General features: G+C 33.8%; 1 long non-coding RNA gene across 2 annotated transcripts; it reads right to left on the bottom strand.

The window, feature by feature from the left end:
• Positions 1-2,976: 2,976 nt before the first annotated feature.
• Positions 2,977-9,122, bottom strand: LOC130013002 (uncharacterized). 2 transcript variants are annotated; one of them, XR_008788275.1, is made up of 6 exons: positions 8,127-9,122; positions 7,934-8,007; positions 6,514-7,698; positions 5,827-5,950; positions 5,480-5,567; positions 2,977-4,517 (listed from the first exon to the last, which is right to left on the bottom strand). It is a non-coding gene; the product is annotated as an uncharacterized LOC130013002 (long non-coding RNA). The 2 variants fall into 2 exon arrangements; XR_008788274.1 differs by having other exon boundaries at positions 8,702-9,121.
• Between the last annotated feature and the right edge of the window lie 18,857 nt (positions 9,123-27,979).

Here is a 27,979-nt window from a genome sequence, read left to right as displayed (position 1 = left end):
GGTGGCGGTTGGAATGTGTTCCGGAGCTGTGGCCATTCCATTCGTATATGAGTGGGCGTCGGAAGGAGAGGACGTCTGGTGCGGGACCTATCCATGTTCCAAGAGTGGTGGTGGGGGTAAGGGGAAAAAACTGTTTGTGTGGACGGTGTGCAAATGGGACAAGATAAGAACGCTGTTAAGACGAGATACAGTAGAGGTCTGAAAAAAGAGGGGGGGGATAAAATGTATAGTTATATAGACGTTTTTGCAGTATTTAGCCAATGTGATTGTTCACCGTGGTATGTGTTGTATGAAACAGAGAATGTGAGACAAAAAGTGTATGAGCAAAGTCAGATCTTCGAAATATGTGAGCAAATGAATTGAATAACTATTAAACAACTTTCGAATCGAGCTTGTGCTCGAGCGTGTACTGATTTCACAATGTTACTGATAACGTGACTTAATGCAACTAAAAATATAAAACAAGTAGGAAACTGTGGTATGTGTTATATGAAACAGAGAATGTACGACAAAATGTACATGAGCAAGGCGACGAAGTTAGATGTTCGAGATATGTGAGCAAATGAATGGAATAAATATTAAATAACTTTGGAATCAAGCTTGTGCTCAAGCGTGTACTGATTTCACAATATGACTGATAACGCGACGAAATGTAACTAAAAATATAAAATAAATATGAAACAAAGGGAAATCGTTTCAACTTTGGGGTTTATTGATTATACATTATAGTATATTGTTATAAGTTACTAGTTTATATTAGTAGACTACTGTTTTGTATAGCCAATTTATGGAAGCCTATTGCGGCCTTTTCATAATCTCGACTTCTCGCCGCGCTACGTCGATGGCGAGAATGCGAGGGAACGAGATGACGAGGGCGAGAACACGAGTGAGCGAGAAGTCGAGGGAGCGAAAAGTCGAGGGCGAGAGTGCAAGAACGCGAGAAAAGTTCTCGCCTTTGAAAATCCTCGTGTTCTCGCACTCTCGCCCTTCACTTCTCGACTTCTCGCCCTCGACTTCTCGCTCACTCGTGTTCTCGCCTTTGCGTATTTCTCGCTCTCTCGCGTTCTCGCACTCTCGCTTCGTCACAATCTCGACTTCTTACTCCCTCGCCTCGGAAATGCAATGTATGCACACTTCCACTAACTACCAATTCGGCATTTATATTTGGACATTGGTTCAAATAGTCGGGTGGTTTGTGTGTACGTTAAAGAACGATTATATTTCGATTCTGGATGGTGTTCAGGCGTTATGGGGGGCCTTTCCGAGACACGTTGTGGGGGGCATAAGTGTACCTGTCGGGGGGGGGGGGGGGGTTGCTGTAGAACGATCCCCCCCCCCCCACCACAGATTGTTTGGGCGATTATTAAATTTAAGTGGATATAAAAAGGAAAAATATGAAAGTCATTCCATTCTCGCGCAGTACATCTCTAAATACATGTATATAGGCTGTCCCCTGGACAACTGTCTCGTTTTACGGAGGAGTATGGCGGTATATTATATATTCACAATTCTCAATTTGGTTTATCTCCAAATGATCTCGGATCCTGTCGGTAATCCTGTCGGATTATGACCCAGATTGTATGACAAGTCGCTTTTCTAGCTTGTTGGCACTCTATATGTCACAATTTTTATCTGATTTTAAAAATATAGATAAATCACCGTTACAGCATAATGAGAGTTGAGTTCGAATTTCGTGAAAATTGGACCGAAATTGTCTGACAAAATAGTCGCTTCTACTTGTACCCGTAATATCACGGTTGTGGACCATCTAGAGGTCAACGTTTTTATCCGATTTTAATGAAACTTGAAATGCATGTTTATAAACCATAGATCTTGGTTCCTTTCGATATATGCACATATCGGACTGTAACGTCCTTGATTAAAGTCCCTAATTGTACGTAAAAATGTGTTGTTGGCTTCTGAACCTTTTAGAGGTCACAATTAATATTTGATTAAAAAAAAAACGTTCAAACATACCACCATTACACCAAAATTGCAGCTGAGTTCGAATTTCGTGAAAATTGGACCGACGTTTCTCATTAAAATGGTCGCCCCATTTACGCTAATAGTGTTAAAGTGTTACAACCATTATGACAGATGAGTTCAATTTCACGAAACTGCCCGACAAAATGGCTGCTCCCCATATGCAAATAGTGTAAAATTATGTAATTCCAAGGTTATTACATTTTCGTCGTTATGTCCCTTTCCTTTCATATTTTGTTTGTGGAGACTCTGCATGTCACAATTTTATGAGATTTTGACAAAACTTGACTTAGAGCTTGATCTCCAACAACTCGCGGTTGCTTTCGATATTGGCATGTATCGGACCGTAACTTCGTGGATTATGGTCATTGATTGTACGAAAAATCACGTTTTGGCTTGTGGACACTCTATAGATGTCCACAACTCACAGATCTCGTTCCTTTTTAGATATTCGCGCATATTGGAGCGCACCTTCTTGGCTTATGGCCCCTGTACGGAAAATGGCATTTTAAGCTTGTGAATCGTCTAGGGGTCACACTTTTTATCCGATTTAAAAACAAAAACGTTTTAATATATCAATGTTACACCATAATGACCGTGGGGTTCGATTTTCGTGACAATTGAACTGAAACTGCCCGACAAAATGGCAGGGCGAAATACTACGCTTCAAAATACCACGCTACGCTCGCCTCACTGGTTCTATACAAAGGAAATGTGGTACGCTGCTCTAGTACCACGGACTTCTTAATTATAGAGATTTTACATTATTTAAAGCAAATTTTGCAAATTATGTTGATTATTTCATCCATTTTGATGTTTTTATAGGCCATATTTACACTTTATATTAAAATAAATTACTATACAGATAGCTGATCGGTCCGTTAATGATCATATGGCTAATAGTACTGTGTACAAGTTATTTTACTGTACCCCTTTTAAAAAGACCCTACGTGGTATAAGACAATATACGGATTACAACAAACGGGTGTAAAATAAAGCAATTTCACACAAACACACACACACACCCCACTTTACCCATCACAAAATATAACATAGCTATTTAAATTGTTCTTAACCCCACACACTTTACCTATCACAAAATATAAAATAGCTATATAAATTGTTCTTTACCCCAAAACAAGAACTGAGAATATAAAGATATGTACACAGTATCCCTACCCCATACTCCAAAATATATAATTCAAATAATATCTAAATTTAATAACATCCAAACCAAGCACTAAGATTAATTATGCACTAAATTGAAACAATTTCAAAAACTGAAAAGTGCTACAAAATCACACTACAAGTGATTTGTGAGACATATAGAAATAACTAATATACACAGAAAACTAACAAAAGAAAAATGCACTATTTTGCAGGAGTAATAAAATGATGTAAAACCTTTTCCTCATTAAAAAAACCCAAACAAAATGAATATTTTGTAAATAAAAGAAGCAAAGCATCAAGATTACAGGATTGAAATAAAAAAATATCATATGTACAAAAAATTTATATACAATCACAAGTCATAAGCCACAGTGGTTCAGTGAGTATAAGGTGTTGGCCGAGAAATTTCAACTGGATTTTCCGGCATAGTTCCCACTTGTCAGTAGTCTTGGATATGGCAAGGGATAATTGGGTACAAGCCCGGAATCGAAAGAGAGAGAGAGAGAAATGGGGTTTAACGTCCACTTGACACAAACTAGGTCATTTCGGGATTAACATATGGTTTAATTTTATTTCAATAATTCGTTGCGCATAGGGGTCTTTAGCAGTGGGAGGAAACCGTAGGTCCCGTAGAAAACCCACAAGATTGGACAGGCGACCCTACTCCTTGTCACGTACAACCGGGGATTCGAAACCACGCCAGTTGACTCAATGACAGGCCGTATGATACCGCACGCACATGCTTACCATTCGGCCATCCACCACCCCCTCCCCCATTCCCGGAATCGAAACCATCCCCACTGCGTTCACTTAGAAGAAGCCTTGACAATTGAATTATTTGACTCAATGACAGACTTCCTGATCAAATGTGTGCGTGTTAATCATTGCCCCCCCCCCCCGGTTCCCGTTAAAGAACCCTTGACAGTTGAAATATTTGATATAAGAGTAGGGTGTAGGGCAGAATCACTCTAAGAACACAGAAAAGTAGGATACTAAACCGTATTTCATTTCATAAGCAAGGGAAAGTCACCTTTATGTAGGTCAAGGTTTTTTGTAATTCTGGGTGTATTTGATCTACATTTGGTTTCTAGTAATTTGGTCAGAAATCATAAAGTATTTAACTTTATGATTTCTGACCAAATTCTAAGTGATTTATATGCCACTTTACTTGCTATATTATACATACATTTCTGAAGAGAATTAAAATCTAATTGTGTTTTGGAAGAAAATTTAACATTAATAACAAAAAATAAATATTTAAAAATTGGGTCAAATGCATTCTTTCCCAGAAGTATAAAATAAATTGATGCTTGGGTTTTCTTGTTGTTATCATACAGCAAATACTCTTTCAATGGTGTTCCAGCCTAAAAAATAAAAAGTAGGAGATAAGAATACTTTCTATGGTTCACAACGTTTAAATAAACAATTTATTTTGCCACATCGAGACCGAGTCTCTATTTGGTTTCAACTTTGCGTAATGTCTAATTATTTTTGGACCCATTCTTATTTTATTTCCATTGACAACAAATTGGATATTACCCTTTAAAATCTACTGAAATCTATTTGAAAGTAAAATACTGTCCATCATTATTTTACTGCTATTTACTGTAAAAATACACATACATGTAGGGCCTATCGCAACTTGAAGGAAATCAATGGAGGTGATTGGCAAAAATCAAGCATGCCAAGTACTTGAAACAGCAGAGTCCTAGGCATTGCCCCAAGAAGAATAACTAGATTACCAAGCAAGTGTATAGAAGTACTTCCTGATTAAAAATACAAATATATATGTTACTTACATTTTGCGTGTTTTCCCCTTGTCAGTGATACAGGACGGAGGACCTGACAAGGACAGCTGTCTAGTCGTTCGGATGGGACGAAAAACCGAGGTCCCGAGTACACATTGGCGTGCACATAAAAGATTCCTTGGCAATTGGAATTCGATATAAGAGTAGGCTGTAGCGACGCTGCCCGGGCAAAATTCCCTTCATAGCACACTGTATGGCGTATGCCCGTCTTCATTAGCCCAATTTATGAGAAAAACAGTAGGATGTTAAACCCCATTTCATTTCATTTTCAAAATTATAAAATAATTTGATGGCTTAATATTCAAATGGTACAGTCCTTCATGTTTATAAAATTGTACGGGAGCCATAAAAAGCTCCTGATACCTTGAATATATGCAGTTTAAAAGTAAACAAAAATCTCAATATTTAGGAGAGAGAGAGAGAAATGGGGTTTAACCTCCATCCAACCCCCCCCCCCCCCCCCACCAAGTGTATAGAACCAGTTCCTGATTTAAAAAGCAAATATGCATGGTACTTACATAGTCTTTGTCTGATAAGCAAGATCTGTGAGAAAACGTCTCCACAATATCAATAGCCCTTTCCAACTTGATCTTCCGAGGTGGGTAACTGAAAAAAAAATGGCAATGTATTAGTTGGCTTAAATTGACTAGACAGTTTTGATTAATTAAAAAAATGTTACTTTAATTACATTTGTTTTGTTTCATGTGTTGGTTTGCTTTGCCACAGATGAGACAGTGATATCTACATATAACTAAGATTCTGTCTCTGCTCATACATGACGTGTACAGTTTTACTATACTAAACTGAATTTTAGATTTCAAAATAGCATAACAATCTTTTCTATTAGAATTGAATAGTTACCCACCAAGAAAAAGCTACTCTATCATCATTTTTTCCAGCCATTTCTTCTTCCTTTTTTTCTTTTATAATTTCTTTTGTTATTACATGATCTTTTTCTGGGTGATTTGCATATACATCCAATATTGAAACTGAAAAAATAAATACATGATATATGTAATTTACGATTAAAGCTACCTTACCATATATACAAACTGTGTGATATGAAATTGAAACTAATGTATCTATATGTATCAAAAGTTTTAATCCCAAGGAACTACCAAGCCGTAAAAGTCTATCTTAATAATCCTTGTTTGTCACATGGTTTCACTGTCGCAGTAATTAGAAGACGGCCATGGTGACTGAGTAAATTAGGTGCTGGCACACTAGCATGGAGGCCACAGGTTATCTCTTGGGGTTGACCGAGAAAGCTCATCTTGATTTTGCAGAGTGGTTTCCCCTGAGATCCAATGTACACATTGGCGTACACATAAAAGTTCTCTTGGCAGTTTGAATTCGGTATGAGAGTAGGCCATAGTGTCGCTGCCCAGACAAACATTTTCACTTAGCACAATGCATTAGACCAGTCGGAGCTGACCAGTAGGACGTTGTCTTTAAACCCCATTTCATTTCAGGTAATCTAGTATTTATCTAGTAAGATTGAAGTCTCTCTACTTTCTTTATATGTAAATATCATATTTGAAATAAGTCATACTTTTATTCGATATGGGGTGGGGCTGGGGGGAATGGTCTAGTAGGTAATGCATGCGCATGAAATCACAGGGTCTGTCATTGTGTTAAGTGGCATGGTTTCAATTTCAAGGAGTAGAGTCGCCTGTCCAATCTCTTGAGTTTTTTCGCTGGGTCATTCGGTTTCCTCCGTTTTCTAAATACAATTCAATATAAATCAAACACGAAAATACTTTAAAACAGTAATCATGATGCAATATTAGACTTTTTAACACTTTCATCGAAAACCACACAGTTTTTCTCTGTTAACGTAGTTTCAAGTGCCAAATTGTGGTCAAATCTAAAATGTTGAAACATGCAGTGCCTATCAATTTTAAAATATCTCCTATATAGCTGTATTTCCATAGGATACGTAAGTTGAAATAATCTGATTATGTAACACTACAACAGTTTTTTGATCCCTACCCCCCAGTTTGGAATCTGATAATTTAAAAGCACATGAATTTTGAATTCCACAGAACATTTTTATTTTTGAACATAAATGCATTCTTCAAAAAGATGAGATGAATTCAATATAAATCAAACACGAAAATACTTTAAAACAGTAATCATGATGCAATATTAGACTTTTAACACTTTCATCGAAAACCACACAGTTTTTCTCTGTTAACATAGTTTCAAGTGCCAGATTGTGGTCAAATCTAAAATGTTGAAACATGCAGTGCCTATGAATTTCAAAATATCTCCTATATAGCTGTATTTCTACAGGATAAGTAAGTTGAAATAATCTGATTATGTAACACTACAACAGTTTTTTCATCCCCACCCCCCGGTATGGAATCTGATACATTGCTGACCAATCATAGGTCGCCCCGTTCACTCGGGCCTGTCAAATTATTTACAATGGCGATGGTGCCTACAACTTTCCTGACCCAGAGATATGCACAACCGTCGATCAACACACAAGCCATTAATGTTATCTTCCAATATGAGAGGCCATGATAAACACACAAGCGTCCTTTTCAAGCTCGGAAATTAAGTCATCACCAAAAAGCAAAGTTTACAGAGGTCCTCGGGGCTGGAACCCAAACTGATTACGATTTGCCCTCCACTTCCACCACAGGTGTCATAGAGATCAGGGATGAAATTGATATGCATCATCGTTCTCCTAAAGCCAGTCCAGGAAGAGATCAGGTTTTGAGATGTAGACCTGAAATGTTAAATTTGGATGAGAATGAGAATTCTGGGGCGAATACTATCCAGGGAAATGGTCATTGACATCCAGAAAATGGTCAAAATGTGGAATTCTGTCATTCAGTTAAATGTCAAGGGGAGAAGACAGGCCTGTGCAGTACCAAATTTCCAGCCCATTACTATTAGTCAGCAGAAGTGGGGATGAGGTTGGATTTACTTCTTAAAGTGTATGAAATGCACATTTATCTCACCTGTTTTGCTTCTTTTTTTTTTAATACTTGTGTTGAGGTCAATCATTCCACTCTATGAAACATTGCCCTGGCACCTGAAATGATAGGAGGCTGGGGATAAATATGCAATAAAAAACAGTGAGAAAATAAGAAAAAAATATGGTTTCAACTGGAAATAGAAATAAATCAGTTAACAATCAGTAAAAAAGTAAACCTTGAGTGTCACATAAGTCTAAGCCAATCTCAAAGGTAGATGCCATGTTTTGAGGTTCGGTCTAAATATTAAGGCCAACTGCATGTTTGGTCAAAAGTCACACAGGTGTGAATTTTGGAGTGTACATGTTAACATTTCATTGTATGATGTCAAAAACATGTTAGGTCTAAATGTTAAGGCCAACTGCAGACTTGGTTCAAGGTCACAACATGTAAATAGGGTTAGGGCACATGATTTTTTGACACAATTGTGGGTTTGGGCTAGGGTCAGAACTAGGTCTTGGCTTAGGCCTAGGCTACATGCTTTTTGACAAGATTGTGGGTTAGGGTTAGGGTAAGGACTGGGTCTTGGGTTAGGGTCAGTCTTGTTTACATCTCGTGACTTTAGACCAAATCTGGAGTTGAGTTGGCCTTAATATTTAGACCTAACCATGTCTTGATATCATTGTGAACAAAATGTTACACATTTACAACCCAAAATTCACACTCAACCAACGGATACCCCCAATCATGGCTATTTTGATACCAAATAGTCAAAAAACTTACTGCTGGGCAATAAAAAAGCAGTATTCTTACCATTTCTGACACTTTCCATTCAAAACTTCAGGAAATAAGCCGTTGAAAAAATATCAACATCCCGAGTCGGCCATGCTTCTTTATATCATCAGAAGTCAGACTAGCAATTATTTGCCCATTGACTTCAATGTTAAATGACTGTAACATCACAGGCTGTAGCTTTTTGCTCAACATTCCGTTGGTTCCAATCTTTATAGGCACAATGGGGACAACATTTGGCAATCTCCTCATCATAATTTTGTAGGGGGTTGACCGTTTAGATTTTTGGCTACACGGATTTGAAGTTGACGGGTGAAAATCTCACTTCCGACACAATGATTGCTCTGCAGAAAGACACTTTACACCCCCTATCCCTCCGCTGTAATATCATCAGTATTACCCAAAACTGCTATGAAATTGCAAATTTGATCCCTTTTCTCCAATTCTAGACCAAAAAGTGGGATTTGTTACCACACCAACATTTTTAGGGGGTGGGCTTACAGGTTTCACTATAGTTCCTTACAGTTACCTTCAATGCAACAAATTTGCAGCTTGTCTTCCTGTATACCGGCCAAGGTTTCTAGAAATAAATGCTTTTCATCTCAGACTTTCCCAGAAATAGGGAAATATTAGCATTTTGAGGCATACAAAGTGTCAAAAATGGACCATTTTGTAGAAAAAGGTAAAAGAAAGTCAATTTTTGAAAAATATTCCAATATTTTGAATATTTTTGATGTGACTTGTCTGAAACTCTTTAAATCTTTTCGCAGAACTCACATTTCCACAAAATTAAGAAAGAATCTTCAATTCTAGAACAAAAGGCCCATGGACCTGAGCTGCAATCCGGTATACTTTAAAGGGTCACCATTTCTGCAGTAATTATTTTTTTCTGATTCTGTATTATAATAATGTTGCAAAAATAAATGTGAAGCTATAAAGAAAAGAATTTTGATGATATATGAACTTATAAAACCATATAGGAGGCAGACCACCATTAAATTTCATCATCTCGGTACCCACGAATTGTAGTTCGTCTATTTATAGCAATTCTCTCTCTCTCTCTTTTCTCCCCTTTTGCATGCCCATTTGTGTTGATTTTTTGGTCTAGAATGGATGAAGAGGGTTTGAATTAACATTTTCTGCCAGGTTTTGGTAAATATTCATGATTTTGAGGCGGAAAATATTTTAATGTATGATTTTTACTTTTTCTGCATTATAATTGTTAGACGGGAAGAAAGTATCATAATTTCACTCAATTTTGCCTAAAAATCATGATAAATTGTCTGAAATTCTTCAGATTACCCCCAATATTGCTGTCAAAATTTTAATTATTCATCTGTTGTAAAATGAACCAAAATGTCTTGCATGTCTTTATTTTCATTGTTAAATAACTTGGCAAGGATCCATGTGTTTGTCAGATATTGAAAAAGTATTCATGTGTTTGTCAAAAATTTAAAAATTAAGAAATTTAGTCTAATTATGTTCTGCTTAGGTGTGTTAGAATTTTCAAAACATGAGTGAACTGCATTTTGCTGCTGTTTTCCTCAGGCTTAACACAATTTTAATCTTTCAAAACCTGAAATTGTTGCATTTCCCTTCTCGAGAAAGTAAAATCTATGTGTTTGCAGGGAAATTTCTCTGTCTTCATTTCATTTAGACTGGCTCACCCTCCCCACCCCACCCCTTTTCTTGAAGATGATATTTGGATATTCAATTGAACATTTGTTGACTCCAAATTAGCAGTAATCTGATTTTGTGCTTGAATTGTAACCGAGCATTTTATTTGACACAAACAAATAGTTACATATAAGATTTCAAGGATTTCTAAGACTTTTTGTTTATGGTCAAACATGTAATCCTATGACATTTCTTCCAAATGAGTCCACACCCCAAAATGGATATGTTGTAGATGTGTTTTTTGCAGCTTAAAGTTTTACATTTTGAATGTAAATCTATTATTTGTGGTGATCTTTGAAAATGTGGCACTTACAGGGCAATAATATATTAGTTAATAGCCTTTTCATACCCCTTTTATGCTTTGAATTATGTCAGAACTCCCTTTTTCCATCTCATTTTGTCAGGACATTGATGTAAAGATTAAAACAACTTGCTTCCACATAATATTTACACTATGTAATTTCAAGGATACCTCTGATTGTTAAAGTATTTTAAAAACTGAAATATTCCCATTTTTTAAAAAAAAAATAGTGCTTTGCGACCCTTTTATTAGAGTGGCTGGTTGTCACCTAAATACAGCATTTATTTTACATTTATCAATCCATATTTTAATAAATAATTCATACTTCTTATAACAAACTGTGTTTATATGTATGTATATAAGCCAGGGATAGAAGAACATGGCTTTTAGCCATATTCCATCAACAGTATTACTTATGTGGACACAAGTGGGATTTGTTACCACACCAACATTTTTAGGGGGTGGGCTTACAGGTTTCACTATAGTTCCTTACAGTTACCTTCAATGCAACAAATTTGCAGCTTGTCTTCCTGTATACCGGCCAAGGTTTCTAGAAATAAATGCTTTTCATCTCAGACTTTCCCAGAAATAGGGAAATATTAGCATTTTGAGGCATACAAAGTGTCAAAAATGGACCATTTTGTAGAAAAAGGTAAAAGAAAGTCAATTTTTGAAAAATATTCCAATATTTTGAATATTTTTGATGTGACTTGTCTGAAACTCTTTAAATCTTTTCGCAGAACTCACATTTCCACAAAATTAAGAAAGAATCTTCAATTCTAGAACAAAAGGCCCATGGACCTGAGCTGCAATCCGGTATACTTTAAAGGGTCACCATTTCTGCAGTAATTATTTTTTTCTGATTCTGTATTATAATAATGTTGCAAAAATAAATGTGAAGCTATAAAGAAAAGAATTTTGATGATATATGAACTTATAAAACCATATAGGAGGCAGACCACCATTAAATTTCATCATCTCGGTACCCACGAATTGTAGTTCGTCTATTTATAGCAATTCTCTCTCTCTCTCTTTTCTCCCCTTTTGCATGCCCATTTGTGTTGATTTTTTGGTCTAGAATGGATGAAGAGGGTTTGAATTAACATTTTCTGCCAGGTTTTGGTAAATATTCATGATTTTGAGGCGGAAAATATTTTAATGTATGATTTTTACTTTTTCTGCATTATAATTGTTAGACGGGAAGAAAGTATCATAATTTCACTCAATTTTGCCTAAAAATCATGATAAATTGTCTGAAATTCTTCAGATTACCCCCAATATTGCTGTCAAAATTTTAATTATTCATCTGTTGTAAAATGAACCAAAATGTCTTGCATGTCTTTATTTTCATTGTTAAATAACTTGGCAAGGATCCATGTGTTTGTCAGATATTGAAAAAGTATTCATGTGTTTGTCAAAAATTTAAAAATTAAGAAATTTAGTCTAATTATGTTCTGCTTAGGTGTGTTAGAATTTTCAAAACATGAGTGAACTGCATTTTGCTGCTGTTTTCCTCAGGCTTAACACAATTTTAATCTTTCAAAACCTGAAATTGTTGCATTTCCCTTCTCGAGAAAGTAAAATCTATGTGTTTGCAGGGAAATTTCTCTGTCTTCATTTCATTTAGACTGGCTCACCCTCCCCACCCCACCCCTTTTCTTGAAGATGATATTTGGATATTCAATTGAACATTTGTTGACTCCAAATTAGCAGTAATCTGATTTTGTGCTTGAATTGTAACCGAGCATTTTATTTGACACAAACAAATAGTTACATATAAGATTTCAAGGATTTCTAAGACTTTTTGTTTATGGTCAAACATGTAATCCTATGACATTTCTTCCAAATGAGTCCACACCCCAAAATGGATATGTTGTAGATGTGTTTTTTGCAGCTTAAAGTTTTACATTTTGAATGTAAATCTATTATTTGTGGTGATCTTTGAAAATGTGGCACTTTCAGGGCAATAAAATATTAATTAATAGCCTTTTCATACCCCCCTTTTATGCTTTGAATTATGTCAGAACTCCCTTTTTCCATCTCATTTTGTCAGGACATTGATGTAAAGATTAAAACAACTTGCTTCCACATAATATTTACACTATGTAATTTCAAGGATACCTCTGATTGTTAAAGTATTTTAAAAACTGAAATATTCCCATTTTTTTAAAAAAAAATAGTGCTTTGCGACCCTTTTATTAGAGTGGCTGGTTGTCACCTAAATACAGCATTTATTTTACATTTATCAATCCATATTTTAATAAATAATTCATACTTCTTATAACAAACTGTGTTTATATGTATGTATATAAGCCAGGGATAGAAGAACATGGCTTTTAGCCATATTCCATCAACAGTATTACTTATGTGGACACAAGTGGGATTTGTTACCACACCAACATTTTTAGGGGGTGGGCTTACAGGTTTCACTATAGTTCCTTACAGTTACCTTCAATGCAACAAATTTGCAGCTTGTCTTCCTGTATACCGGCCAAGGTTTCTAGAAATAAATGCTTTTCATCTCAGACTTTCCCAGAAATAGGGAAATATTAGCATTTTGAGGCATACAAAGTGTCAAAAATGGACCATTTTGTAGAAAAAGGTAAAAGAAAGTCAATTTTTGAAAAATATTCCAATATTTTGAATATTTTTGATGTGACTTGTCTGAAACTCTTTAAATCTTTTCGCAGAACTCACATTTCCACAAAATTAAGAAAGAATCTTCAATTCTAGAACAAAAGGCCCATGGACCTGAGCTGCAATCCGGTATACTTTAAAGGGTCACCATTTCTGCAGTAATTATTTTTTTCTGATTCTGTATTATAATAATGTTGCAAAAATAAATGTGAAGCTATAAAGAAAAGAATTTTGATGATATATGAACTTATAAAACCATATAGGAGGCAGACCACCATTAAATTTCATCATCTCGGTACCCACGAATTGTAGTTCGTCTATTTATAGCAATTCTCTCTCTCTCTCTTTTCTCCCCTTTTGCATGCCCATTTGTGTTGATTTTTTGGTCTAGAATGGATGAAGAGGGTTTGAATTAACATTTTCTGCCAGGTTTTGGTAAATATTCATGATTTTGAGGCGGAAAATATTTTAATGTATGATTTTTACTTTTTCTGCATTATAATTGTTAGACGGGAAGAAAGTATCATAATTTCACTCAATTTTGCCTAAAAATCATGATAAATTGTCTGAAATTCTTCAGATTACCCCCAATATTGCTGTCAAAATTTTAATTATTCATCTGTTGTAAAATGAACCAAAATGTCTTGCATGTCTTTATTTTCATTGTTAAATAACTTGGCAAGGATCCATGTGTTTGTCAGATATTGAAAAAGTATTCATGTGTTTGTCAAAAATTTAAAAATTAAGAAATTTAGTCTAATTATGTTCTGCTTAGGTGTGTTAGAATTTTCAAAACATGAGTGAACTGCATTTTGCTGCTGTTTTCCTCAGGCTTAACACAATTTTAATCTTTCAAAACCTGAAATTGTTGCATTTCCCTTCTCGAGAAAGTAAAATCTATGTGTTTGCAGGGAAATTTCTCTGTCTTCATTTCATTTAGACTGGCTCACCCTCCCCACCCCACCCCTTTTCTTGAAGATGATATTTGGATATTCAATTGAACATTTGTTGACTCCAAATTAGCAGTAATCTGATTTTGTGCTTGAATTGTAACCGAGCATTTTATTTGACACAAACAAATAGTTACATATAAGATTTCAAGGATTTCTAAGACTTTTTGTTTATGGTCAAACATGTAATCCTATGACATTTCTTCCAAATGAGTCCACACCCCAAAATGGATATGTTGTAGATGTGTTTTTTGCAGCTTAAAGTTTTACATTTTGAATGTAAATCTATTATTTGTGGTGATCTTTGAAAATGTGGCACTTACAGGGCAATAATATATTAGTTAATAGCCTTTTCATACCCCCCTTTTATGCTTTGAATTATGTCAGAACTCCCTTTTTCCATCTCATTTTGTCAGGACATTGATGTAAAGATTAAAACAACTTGCTTCCACATAATATTTACACTATGTAATTTCAAGGATACCTCTGATTGTTAAAGTATTTTAAAAACTGAAATATTCCCATTTTTTAAAAAAAAAATAGTGCTTTGCGACCCTTTTATTAGAGTGGCTGGTTGTCACCTAAATACAGCATTTATTTTACATTTATCAATCCATATTTTAATAAATAATTCATACTTCTTATAACAAACTGTGTTTATATGTATGTATATAAGCCAGGGATAGAAGAACATGGCTTTTAGCCATATTCCATCAACAGTATTACTTATGTGGACACAAGTGGGATTTGTTACCACACCAACATTTTTAGGGGGTGGGCTTACAGGTTTCACTATAGTTCCTTACAGTTACCTTCAATGCAACAAATTTGCAGCTTGTCTTCCTGTATACCGGCCAAGGTTTCTAGAAATAAATGCTTTTCATCTCAGACTTTCCCAGAAATAGGGAAATATTAGCATTTTGAGGCATACAAAGTGTCAAAAATGGACCATTTTGTAGAAAAAGGTAAAAGAAAGTCAATTTTTGAAAAATATTCCAATATTTTGAATATTTTTGATGTGACTTGTCTGAAACTCTTTAAATCTTTTCGCAGAACTCACATTTCCACAAAATTAAGAAAGAATCTTCAATTCTAGAACAAAAGGCCCATGGACCTGAGCTGCAATCCGGTATACTTTAAAGGGTCACCATTTCTGCAGTAATTATTTTTTTCTGATTCTGTATTATAATAATGTTGCAAAAATAAATGTGAAGCTATAAAGAAAAGAATTTTGATGATATATGAACTTATAAAACCATATAGGAGGCAGACCACCATTAAATTTCATCATCTCGGTACCCACGAATTGTAGTTCGTCTATTTATAGCAATTCTCTCTCTCTCTCTTTTCTCCCCTTTTGCATGCCCATTTGTGTTGATTTTTTGGTCTAGAATGGATGAAGAGGGTTTGAATTAACATTTTCTGCCAGGTTTTGGTAAATATTCATGATTTTGAGGCGGAAAATATTTTAATGTATGATTTTTACTTTTTCTGCATTATAATTGTTAGACGGGAAGAAAGTATCATAATTTCACTCAATTTTGCCTAAAAATCATGATAAATTGTCTGAAATTCTTCAGATTACCCCCAATATTGCTGTCAAAATTTTAATTATTCATCTGTTGTAAAATGAACCAAAATGTCTTGCATGTCTTTATTTTCATTGTTAAATAACTTGGCAAGGATCCATGTGTTTGTCAGATATTGAAAAAGTATTCATGTGTTTGTCAAAAATTTAAAAATTAAGAAATTTAGTCTAATTATGTTCTGCTTAGGTGTGTTAGAATTTTCAAAACATGAGTGAACTGCATTTTGCTGCTGTTTTCCTCAGGCTTAACACAATTTTAATCTTTCAAAACCTGAAATTGTTGCATTTCCCTTCTCGAGAAAGTAAAATCTATGTGTTTGCAGGGAAATTTCTCTGTCTTCATTTCATTTAGACTGGCTCACCCTCCCCACCCCACCCCTTTTCTTGAAGATGATATTTGGATATTCAATTGAACATTTGTTGACTCCAAATTAGCAGTAATCTGATTTTGTGCTTGAATTGTAACCGAGCATTTTATTTGACACAAACAAATAGTTACATATAAGATTTCAAGGATTTCTAAGACTTTTTGTTTATGGTCAAACATGTAATCCTATGACATTTCTTCCAAATGAGTCCACACCCCAAAATGGATATGTTGTAGATGTGTTTTTTGCAGCTTAAAGTTTTACATTTTGAATGTAAATCTATTATTTGTGGTGATCTTTGAAAATGTGGCACTTACAGGGCAATAATATATTAGTTAATAGCCTTTTCATACCCCTTTTATGCTTTGAATTATGTCAGAACTCCCTTTTTCCATCTCATTTTGTCAGGACATTGATGTAAAGATTAAAACAACTTGCTTCCACATAATATTTACACTATGTAATTTCAAGGATACCTCTGATTGTTAAAGTATTTTAAAAACTGAAATATTCCCATTTTTTAAAAAAAAAATAGTGCTTTGCGACCCTTTTATTAGAGTGGCTGGTTGTCACCTAAATACAGCATTTATTTTACATTTATCAATCCATATTTTAATAAATAATTCATACTTCTTATAACAAACTGTGTTTATATGTATGTATATAAGCCAGGGATAGAAGAACATGGCTTTTAGCCATATTCCATCAACAGTATTACTTATGTGGACACAAGTGGGATTTGTTACCACACCAACATTTTTAGGGGGTGGGCTTACAGGTTTCACTATAGTTCCTTACAGTTACCTTCAATGCAACAAATTTGCAGCTTGTCTTCCTGTATACCGGCCAAGGTTTCTAGAAATAAATGCTTTTCATCTCAGACTTTCCCAGAAATAGGGAAATATTAGCATTTTGAGGCATACAAAGTGTCAAAAATGGACCATTTTGTAGAAAAAGGTAAAAGAAAGTCAATTTTTGAAAAATATTCCAATATTTTGAATATTTTTGATGTGACTTGTCTGAAACTCTTTAAATCTTTTCGCAGAACTCACATTTCCACAAAATTAAGAAAGAATCTTCAATTCTAGAACAAAAGGCCCATGGACCTGAGCTGCAATCCGGTATACTTTAAAGGGTCACCATTTCTGCAGTAATTATTTTTTTCTGATTCTGTATTATAATAATGTTGCAAAAATAAATGTGAAGCTATAAAGAAAAGAATTTTGATGATATATGAACTTATAAAACCATATAGGAGGCAGACCACCATTAAATTTCATCATCTCGGTACCCACGAATTGTAGTTCGTCTATTTATAGCAATTCTCTCTCTCTCTCTTTTCTCCCCTTTTGCATGCCCATTTGTGTTGATTTTTTGGTCTAGAATGGATGAAGAGGGTTTGAATTAACATTTTCTGCCAGGTTTTGGTAAATATTCATGATTTTGAGGCGGAAAATATTTTAATGTATGATTTTTACTTTTTCTGCATTATAATTGTTAGACGGGAAGAAAGTATCATAATTTCACTCAATTTTGCCTAAAAATCATGATAAATTGTCTGAAATTCTTCAGATTACCCCCAATATTGCTGTCAAAATTTTAATTATTCATCTGTTGTAAAATGAACCAAAATGTCTTGCATGTCTTTATTTTCATTGTTAAATAACTTGGCAAGGATCCATGTGTTTGTCAGATATTGAAAAAGTATTCATGTGTTTGTCAAAAATTTAAAAATTAAGAAATTTAGTCTAATTATGTTCTGCTTAGGTGTGTTAGAATTTTCAAAACATGAGTGAACTGCATTTTGCTGCTGTTTTCCTCAGGCTTAACACAATTTTAATCTTTCAAAACCTGAAATTGTTGCATTTCCCTTCTCGAGAAAGTAAAATCTATGTGTTTGCAGGGAAATTTCTCTGTCTTCATTTCATTTAGACTGGCTCACCCTCCCCACCCCACCCCTTTTCTTGAAGATGATATTTGGATATTCAATTGAACATTTGTTGACTCCAAATTAGCAGTAATCTGATTTTGTGCTTGAATTGTAACCGAGCATTTTATTTGACACAAACAAATAGTTACATATAAGATTTCAAGGATTTCTAAGACTTTTTGTTTATGGTCAAACATGTAATCCTATGACATTTCTTCCAAATGAGTCCACACCCCAAAATGGATATGTTGTAGATGTGTTTTTTGCAGCTTAAAGTTTTACATTTTGAATGTAAATCTATTATTTGTGGTGATCTTTGAAAATGTGGCACTTACAGGGCAATAATATATTAGTTAATAGCCTTTTCATACCCCTTTTATGCTTTGAATTATGTCAGAACTCCCTTTTTCCATCTCATTTTGTCAGGACATTGATGTAAAGATTAAAACAACTTGCTTCCACATAATATTTACACTATGTAATTTCAAGGATACCTCTGATTGTTAAAGTATTTTAAAAACTGAAATATTCCCATTTTTTAAAAAAAAAATAGTGCTTTGCGACCCTTTTATTAGAGTGGCTGGTTGTCACCTAAATACAGCATTTATTTTACATTTATCAATCCATATTTTAATAAATAATTCATACTTCTTATAACAAACTGTGTTTATATGTATGTATATAAGCCAGGGATAGAAGAACATGGCTTTTAGCCATATTCCATCAACAGTATTACTTATGTGGACACAAGTGGGATTTGTTACCACACCAACATTTTTAGGGGGTGGGCTTACAGGTTTCACTATAGTTCCTTACAGTTACCTTCAATGCAACAAATTTGCAGCTTGTCTTCCTGTATACCGGCCAAGGTTTCTAGAAATAAATGCTTTTCATCTCAGACTTTCCCAGAAATAGGGAAATATTAGCATTTTGAGGCATACAAAGTGTCAAAAATGGACCATTTTGTAGAAAAAGGTAAAAGAAAGTCAATTTTTGAAAAATATTCCAATATTTTGAATATTTTTGATGTGACTTGTCTGAAACTCTTTAAATCTTTTCGCAGAACTCACATTTCCACAAAATTAAGAAAGAATCTTCAATTCTAGAACAAAAGGCCCATGGACCTGAGCTGCAATCCGGTATACTTTAAAGGGTCACCATTTCTGCAGTAATTATTTTTTTCTGATTCTGTATTATAATAATGTTGCAAAAATAAATGTGAAGCTATAAAGAAAAGAATTTTGATGATATATGAACTTATAAAACCATATAGGAGGCAGACCACCATTAAATTTCATCATCTCGGTACCCACGAATTGTAGTTCGTCTATTTATAGCAATTCTCTCTCTCTCTCTTTTCTCCCCTTTTGCATGCCCATTTGTGTTGATTTTTTGGTCTAGAATGGATGAAGAGGGTTTGAATTAACATTTTCTGCCAGGTTTTGGTAAATATTCATGATTTTGAGGCGGAAAATATTTTAATGTATGATTTTTACTTTTTCTGCATTATAATTGTTAGACGGGAAGAAAGTATCATAATTTCACTCAATTTTGCCTAAAAATCATGATAAATTGTCTGAAATTCTTCAGATTACCCCCAATATTGCTGTCAAAATTTTAATTATTCATCTGTTGTAAAATGAACCAAAATGTCTTGCATGTCTTTATTTTCATTGTTAAATAACTTGGCAAGGATCCATGTGTTTGTCAGATATTGAAAAAGTATTCATGTGTTTGTCAAAAATTTAAAAATTAAGAAATTTAGTCTAATTATGTTCTGCTTAGGTGTGTTAGAATTTTCAAAACATGAGTGAACTGCATTTTGCTGCTGTTTTCCTCAGGCTTAACACAATTTTAATCTTTCAAAACCTGAAATTGTTGCATTTCCCTTCTCGAGAAAGTAAAATCTATGTGTTTGCAGGGAAATTTCTCTGTCTTCATTTCATTTAGACTGGCTCACCCTCCCCACCCCACCCCTTTTCTTGAAGATGATATTTGGATATTCAATTGAACATTTGTTGACTCCAAATTAGCAGTAATCTGATTTTGTGCTTGAATTGTAACCGAGCATTTTATTTGACACAAACAAATAGTTACATATAAGATTTCAAGGATTTCTAAGACTTTTTGTTTATGGTCAAACATGTAATCCTATGACATTTCTTCCAAATGAGTCCACACCCCAAAATGGATATGTTGTAGATGTGTTTTTTGCAGCTTAAAGTTTTACATTTTGAATGTAAATCTATTATTTGTGGTGATCTTTGAAAATGTGGCACTTTCAGGGCAATAAAATATTAATTAATAGCCTTTTCATACCCCCCTTTTATGCTTTGAATTATGTCAGAACTCCCTTTTTCCATCTCATTTTGTCAGGACATTGATGTAAAGATTAAAACAACTTGCTTCCACATAATATTTACACTATGTAATTTCAAGGATACCTCTGATTGTTAAAGTATTTTAAAAACTGAAATATTCCCATTTTTTAAAAAAAAAATAGTGCTTTGCGACCCTTTTATTAGAGTGGCTGGTTGTCACCTAAATACAGCATTTATTTTACATTTATCAATCCATATTTTAATAAATAATTCATACTTCTTATAACAAACTGTGTTTATATGTATGTATATAAGCCAGGGATAGAAGAACATGGCTTTTAGCCATATTCCATCAACAGTATTACTTATGTGGACACAAGTGGGATTTGTTACCACACCAACATTTTTAGGGGGTGGGCTTACAGGTTTCACTATAGTTCCTTACAGTTACCTTCAATGCAACAAATTTGCAGCTTGTCTTCCTGTATACCGGCCAAGGTTTCTAGAAATAAATGCTTTTCATCTCAGACTTTCCCAGAAATAGGGAAATATTAGCATTTTGAGGCATACAAAGTGTCAAAAATGGACCATTTTGTAGAAAAAGGTAAAAGAAAGTCAATTTTTGAAAAATATTCCAATATTTTGAATATTTTTGATGTGACTTGTCTGAAACTCTTTAAATCTTTTCGCAGAACTCACATTTCCACAAAATTAAGAAAGAATCTTCAATTCTAGAACAAAAGGCCCATGGACCTGAGCTGCAATCCGGTATACTTTAAAGGGTCACCATTTCTGCAGTAATTATTTTTTTCTGATTCTGTATTATAATAATGTTGCAAAAATAAATGTGAAGCTATAAAGAAAAGAATTTTGATGATATATGAACTTATAAAACCATATAGGAGGCAGACCACCATTAAATTTCATCATCTCGGTACCCACGAATTGTAGTTCGTCTATTTATAGCAATTCTCTCTCTCTCTCTTTTCTCCCCTTTTGCATGCCCATTTGTGTTGATTTTTTGGTCTAGAATGGATGAAGAGGGTTTGAATTAACATTTTCTGCCAGGTTTTGGTAAATATTCATGATTTTGAGGCGGAAAATATTTTAATGTATGATTTTTACTTTTTCTGCATTATAATTGTTAGACGGGAAGAAAGTATCATAATTTCACTCAATTTTGCCTAAAAATCATGATAAATTGTCTGAAATTCTTCAGATTACCCCCAATATTGCTGTCAAAATTTTAATTATTCATCTGTTGTAAAATGAACCAAAATGTCTTGCATGTCTTTATTTTCATTGTTAAATAACTTGGCAAGGATCCATGTGTTTGTCAGATATTGAAAAAGTATTCATGTGTTTGTCAAAAATTTAAAAATTAAGAAATTTAGTCTAATTATGTTCTGCTTAGGTGTGTTAGAATTTTCAAAACATGAGTGAACTGCATTTTGCTGCTGTTTTCCTCAGGCTTAACACAATTTTAATCTTTCAAAACCTGAAATTGTTGCATTTCCCTTCTCGAGAAAGTAAAATCTATGTGTTTGCAGGGAAATTTCTCTGTCTTCATTTCATTTAGACTGGCTCACCCTCCCCACCCCACCCCTTTTCTTGAAGATGATATTTGGATATTCAATTGAACATTTGTTGACTCCAAATTAGCAGTAATCTGATTTTGTGCTTGAATTGTAACCGAGCATTTTATTTGACACAAACAAATAGTTACATATAAGATTTCAAGGATTTCTAAGACTTTTTGTTTATGGTCAAACATGTAATCCTATGACATTTCTTCCAAATGAGTCCACACCCCAAAATGGATATGTTGTAGATGTGTTTTTTGCAGCTTAAAGTTTTACATTTTGAATGTAAATCTATTATTTGTGGTGATCTTTGAAAATGTGGCACTTTCAGGGCAATAAAATATTAATTAATAGCCTTTTCATACCCCCCTTTTATGCTTTGAATTATGTCAGAACTCCCTTTTTCCATCTCATTTTGTCAGGACATTGATGTAAAGATTAAAACAACTTGCTTCCACATAATATTTACACTATGTAATTTCAAGGATACCTCTGATTGTTAAAGTATTTTAAAAACTGAAATATTCCCATTTTTTTAAAAAAAAATAGTGCTTTGCGACCCTTTTATTAGAGTGGCTGGTTGTCACCTAAATACAGCATTTATTTTACATTTATCAATCCATATTTTAATAAATAATTCATACTTCTTATAACAAACTGTGTTTATATGTATGTATATAAGCCAGGGATAGAAGAACATGGCTTTTAGCCATATTCCATCAACAGTATTACTTATGTGGACACAAGTGGGATTTGTTACCACACCAACATTTTTAGGGGGTGGGCTTACAGGTTTCACTATAGTTCCTTACAGTTACCTTCAATGCAACAAATTTGCAGCTTGTCTTCCTGTATACCGGCCAAGGTTTCTAGAAATAAATGCTTTTCATCTCAGACTTTCCCAGAAATAGGGAAATATTAGCATTTTGAGGCATACAAAGTGTCAAAAATGGACCATTTTGTAGAAAAAGGTAAAAGAAAGTCAATTTTTGAAAAATATTCCAATATTTTGAATATTTTTGATGTGACTTGTCTGAAACTCTTTAAATCTTTTCGCAGAACTCACATTTCCACAAAATTAAGAAAGAATCTTCAATTCTAGAACAAAAGGCCCATGGACCTGAGCTGCAATCCGGTATACTTTAAAGGGTCACCATTTCTGCAGTAATTATTTTTTTCTGATTCTGTATTATAATAATGTTGCAAAAATAAATGTGAAGCTATAAAGAAAAGAATTTTGATGATATATGAACTTATAAAACCATATAGGAGGCAGACCACCATTAAATTTCATCATCTCGGTACCCACGAATTGTAGTTCGTCTATTTATAGCAATTCTCTCTCTCTCTCTCTTTTCTCCCCTTTTGCATGCCCATTTGTGTTGATTTTTTGGTCTAGAATGGATGAAGAGGGTTTGAATTAACATTTTCTGCCAGGTTTTGGTAAATATTCATGATTTTGAGGCGGAAGGATAAGAGGGTTATCAGGTTAGCTACGGCGATATGTACGGCAACTAGTTACATGTTTTTAGTATGCTTCTTCAAGTTTGTGTATCTCAAAATTTTGGTGGTCAACCTCATACAAATTTTAGTGCAAAGACATGACCATTTGTTCCTCTGTCTGTAGTGGAAAGCATTCAGCCCAACGAAAATTTGGGGAAAAGTTGGAGGTGGGCAAATAGGCCAGAATTAACATTGAAGTCAATGGGGAAATTAATGGTGGTCTGCCTCCTATATGAAAACAACCTGACAGTGGATGAAAGGCCTAAATTTGATGATATGATCTCCAAATTGTCAGAAAATGTGATATATGGCATTTTGATAGTAAAAAATGTGAAATGGTAAAATTTCAAAAATATTTGACAAATTTGGGAGGGGAAATTTTGATTTTAGTCAAAATTTTGTGATTTTCAGTGTTTATTTACTTTTCAAAATTAGTGGAAAATATTTTAATGTATGATTTTTACTTTTTCTGCATTATAATTGTTAGACGGGAAGAAAGTATCATAATTTCACTCAATTTTGCCTAAAAATCATGATAAATTGTCTGAAATTCTTCAGATTACCCCCAATATTGCTGTCAAAATTTTAATTATTCATCTGTTGTAAAATGAACCAAAATGTCTTGCATGTCTTTATTTTCATTGTTAAATAACTTGGCAAGGATCCATGTGTTTGTCAGATATTGAAAAAGTATTCATGTGTTTGTCAAAAATTTAAAAATTAAGAAATTTAGTCTAATTATGTTCTGCTTAGGTGTGTTAGAATTTTCAAAACATGAGTGAACTGCATTTTGCTGCTGTTTTCCTCAGGCTTAACACAATTTTAATCTTTCAAAACCTGAAATTGTTGCATTTCCCTTCTCGAGAAAGTAAAATCTATGTGTTTGCAGGGAAATTTCTCTGTCTTCATTTCATTTAGACTGGCTCACCCTCCCCACCCCACCCCTTTTCTTGAAGATGATATTTGGATATTCAATTGAACATTTGTTGACTCCAAATTAGCAGTAATCTGATTTTGTGCTTGAATTGTAACCGAGCATTTTATTTGACACAAACAAATAGTTACATATAAGATTTCAAGGATTTCTAAGACTTTTTGTTTATGGTCAAACATGTAATCCTATGACATTTCTTCCAAATGAGTCCACACCCCAAAATGGATATGTTGTAGATGTGTTTTTTGCAGCTTAAAGTTTTACATTTTGAATGTAAATCTATTATTTGTGGTGATCTTTGAAAATGTGGCACTTACAGGGCAATAAAATATTAGTTAATAGCCTTTTCATACCCCTTTTATGCTTTGAATTATGTCAGAACTCCCTTTTTCCATCTCATTTTGTCAGGACATTGATGTAAAGATTAAAACAACTTGCTTCCACATAATATTTACACTATGTAATTTCAAGGATACCTCTGATTGTTAAAGTATTTTAAAAACTGAAATATTCCCATTTTTTTGAAAAAAAATAGTGCTTTGCGACCCTTTTATTAGAGTGGCTGGTTGTCACCTAAATACAGCATTTATTTTACATTTATCAATCCATATTTTAATAAATAATTCATACTTCTTATAACAAACTGTGTTTATATGTATGTATATAAGCCAGGGATAGAAGAACATGGCTTTTAGCCATATTCCATCAACAGTATTACTTATGTGGACACAAGTGGGATTTGTTACCACACCAACATTTTTAGGGGGTGGGCTTACAGGTTTCACTATAGTTCCTTACAGTTACCTTCAATGCAACAAATTTGCAGCTTGTCTTCCTGTATACCGGCCAAGGTTTCTAGAAATAAATGCTTTTCATCTCAGACTTTCCCAGAAATAGGGAAATATTAGCATTTTGAGGCATACAAAGTGTCAAAAATGGACCATTTTGTAGAAAAAGGTAAAAGAAAGTCAATTTTTGAAAAATATTCCAATATTTTGAATATTTTTGATGTGACTTGTCTGAAACTCTTTAAATCTTTTCGCAGAACTCACATTTCGACAAAATTAAGAAAGAATCTTCAATTCTAGAACAAAAGGCCCATGGACCTGAGCTGCAATCCGGTATACAAAACACTACATAACTTTAAAGGGTCACCATTTCTGCAGTAATTATTTTTTTCTGATTCTGTATTATAATAATGTTGCAAAAATAAATGTGAAGCTATAAAGAAAAGAATTTTGATGATATATGAACTTATAAAACCATATAGGAGGCAGACCACCATTAAATTTCATCATCTCGGTACCCACGAATTGTAGTTCGTCTATTTATAGCAATTCTCTCTCTCTCTCTCTTTTCTCCCCTTTTGCATGCCCATTTGTGTTGATTTTTTGGTCTAGAATGGATGAAGAGGGTTTGAATTAACATTTTCTGCCAGGTTTTGGTAAATATTCATGATTTTGAGGCGGAAGGATAAGAGGGTTATCAGGTTAGCTACGGCGATATGTACGGCAACTAGTTACATGTTTTTAGTATGCTTCTTCAAGTTTGTGTATCTCAAAATTTTGGTGGTCAACCTCATACAAATTTTAGTGCAAAGACATGACCATTTGTTCCTCTGTCTGTAGTGGAAAGCATTCAGCCCAACGAAAATTTGGGGAAAAGTTGGAGGTGGGCAAATAGGCCAGAATTAACATTGAAGTCAATGGGGAAATTAATGGTGGTCTGCCTCCTATATGAAAACAACCTGACAGTGGATGAAAGGCCTAAATTTGATGATATGATCTCCAAATTGTCAGAAAATGTGATATATGGCATTTTGATAGTAAAAAATGTGAAATGGTAAAATTTCAAAAATATTTGACAAATTTGGGAGGGGAAATTTTGATTTTAGTCAAAATTTTGTGATTTTCAGTGTTTATTTACTTTTCAAAATTAGTGGAAAATATTTTAATGTATGATTTTTACTTTTTCTGCATTATAATTGTTAGACGGGAAGAAAGTATCATAATTTCACTCAATTTTGCCTAAAAATCATGATAAATTGTCTGAAATTCTTCAGATTACCCCCAATATTGCTGTCAAAATTTTAATTATTCATCTGTTGTAAAATGAACCAAAATGTCTTGCATGTCTTTATTTTCATTGTTAAATAACTTGGCAAGGATCCATGTGTTTGTCAGATATTGAAAAAGTATTCATGTGTTTGTCAAAAATTTAAAAATTAAGAAATTTAGTCTAATTATGTTCTGCTTAGGTGTGTTAGAATTTTCAAAACATGAGTGAACTGCATTTTGCTGCTGTTTTCCTCAGGCTTAACACAATTTTAATCTTTCAAAACCTGAAATTGTTGCATTTCCCTTCTCGAGAAAGTAAAATCTATGTGTTTGCAGGGAAATTTCTCTGTCTTCATTTCATTTAGACTGGCTCACCCTCCCCACCCCACCCCTTTTCTTGAAGATGATATTTGGATATTCAATTGAACATTTGTTGACTCCAAATTAGCAGTAATCTGATTTTGTGCTTGAATTGTAACCGAGCATTTTATTTGACACAAACAAATAGTTACATATAAGATTTCAAGGATTTCTAAGACTTTTTGTTTATGGTCAAACATGTAATCCTATGACATTTCTTCCAAATGAGTCCACACCCCAAAATGGATATGTTGTAGATGTGTTTTTTGCAGCTTAAAGTTTTACATTTTGAATGTAAATCTATTATTTGTGGTGATCTTTGAAAATGTGGCACTTACAGGGCAATAAAATATTAGTTAATAGCCTTTTCATACCCCTTTTATGCTTTGAATTATGTCAGAACTCCCTTTTTCCATCTCATTTTGTCAGGACATTGATGTAAAGATTAAAACAACTTGCTTCCACATAATATTTACACTATGTAATTTCAAGGATACCTCTGATTGTTAAAGTATTTTAAAAACTGAAATATTCCCATTTTTTTGAAAAAAAATAGTGCTTTGCGACCCTTTTATTAGAGTGGCTGGTTGTCACCTAAATACAGCATTTATTTTACATTTATCAATCCATATTTTAATAAATAATTCATACTTCTTATAACAAACTGTGTTTATATGTATGTATATAAGCCAGGGATAGAAGAACATGGCTTTTAGCCATATTCCATCAACAGTATTACTTATGTGGACACAAGTGGGATTTGTTACCACACCAACATTTTTAGGGGGTGGGCTTACAGGTTTCACTATAGTTCCTTACAGTTACCTTCAATGCAACAAATTTGCAGCTTGTCTTCCTGTATACCGGCCAAGGTTTCTAGAAATAAATGCTTTTCATCTCAGACTTTCCCAGAAATAGGGAAATATTAGCATTTTGAGGCATACAAAGTGTCAAAAATGGACCATTTTGTAGAAAAAGGTAAAAGAAAGTCAATTTTTGAAAAATATTCCAATATTTTGAATATTTTTGATGTGACTTGTCTGAAACTCTTTAAATCTTTTCGCAGAACTCACATTTCGACAAAATTAAG

Source organism: Patella vulgata, chromosome 5, assembly GCF_932274485.2.
Source record: "Patella vulgata chromosome 5, xgPatVulg1.2, whole genome shotgun sequence".
Lineage (NCBI taxonomy): Eukaryota > Metazoa > Mollusca > Gastropoda > Patellidae > Patella > Patella vulgata.
Note: the sequence above shows the minus strand (reverse complement) of the source record. Positions and strands in the feature narration are given on the sequence as shown.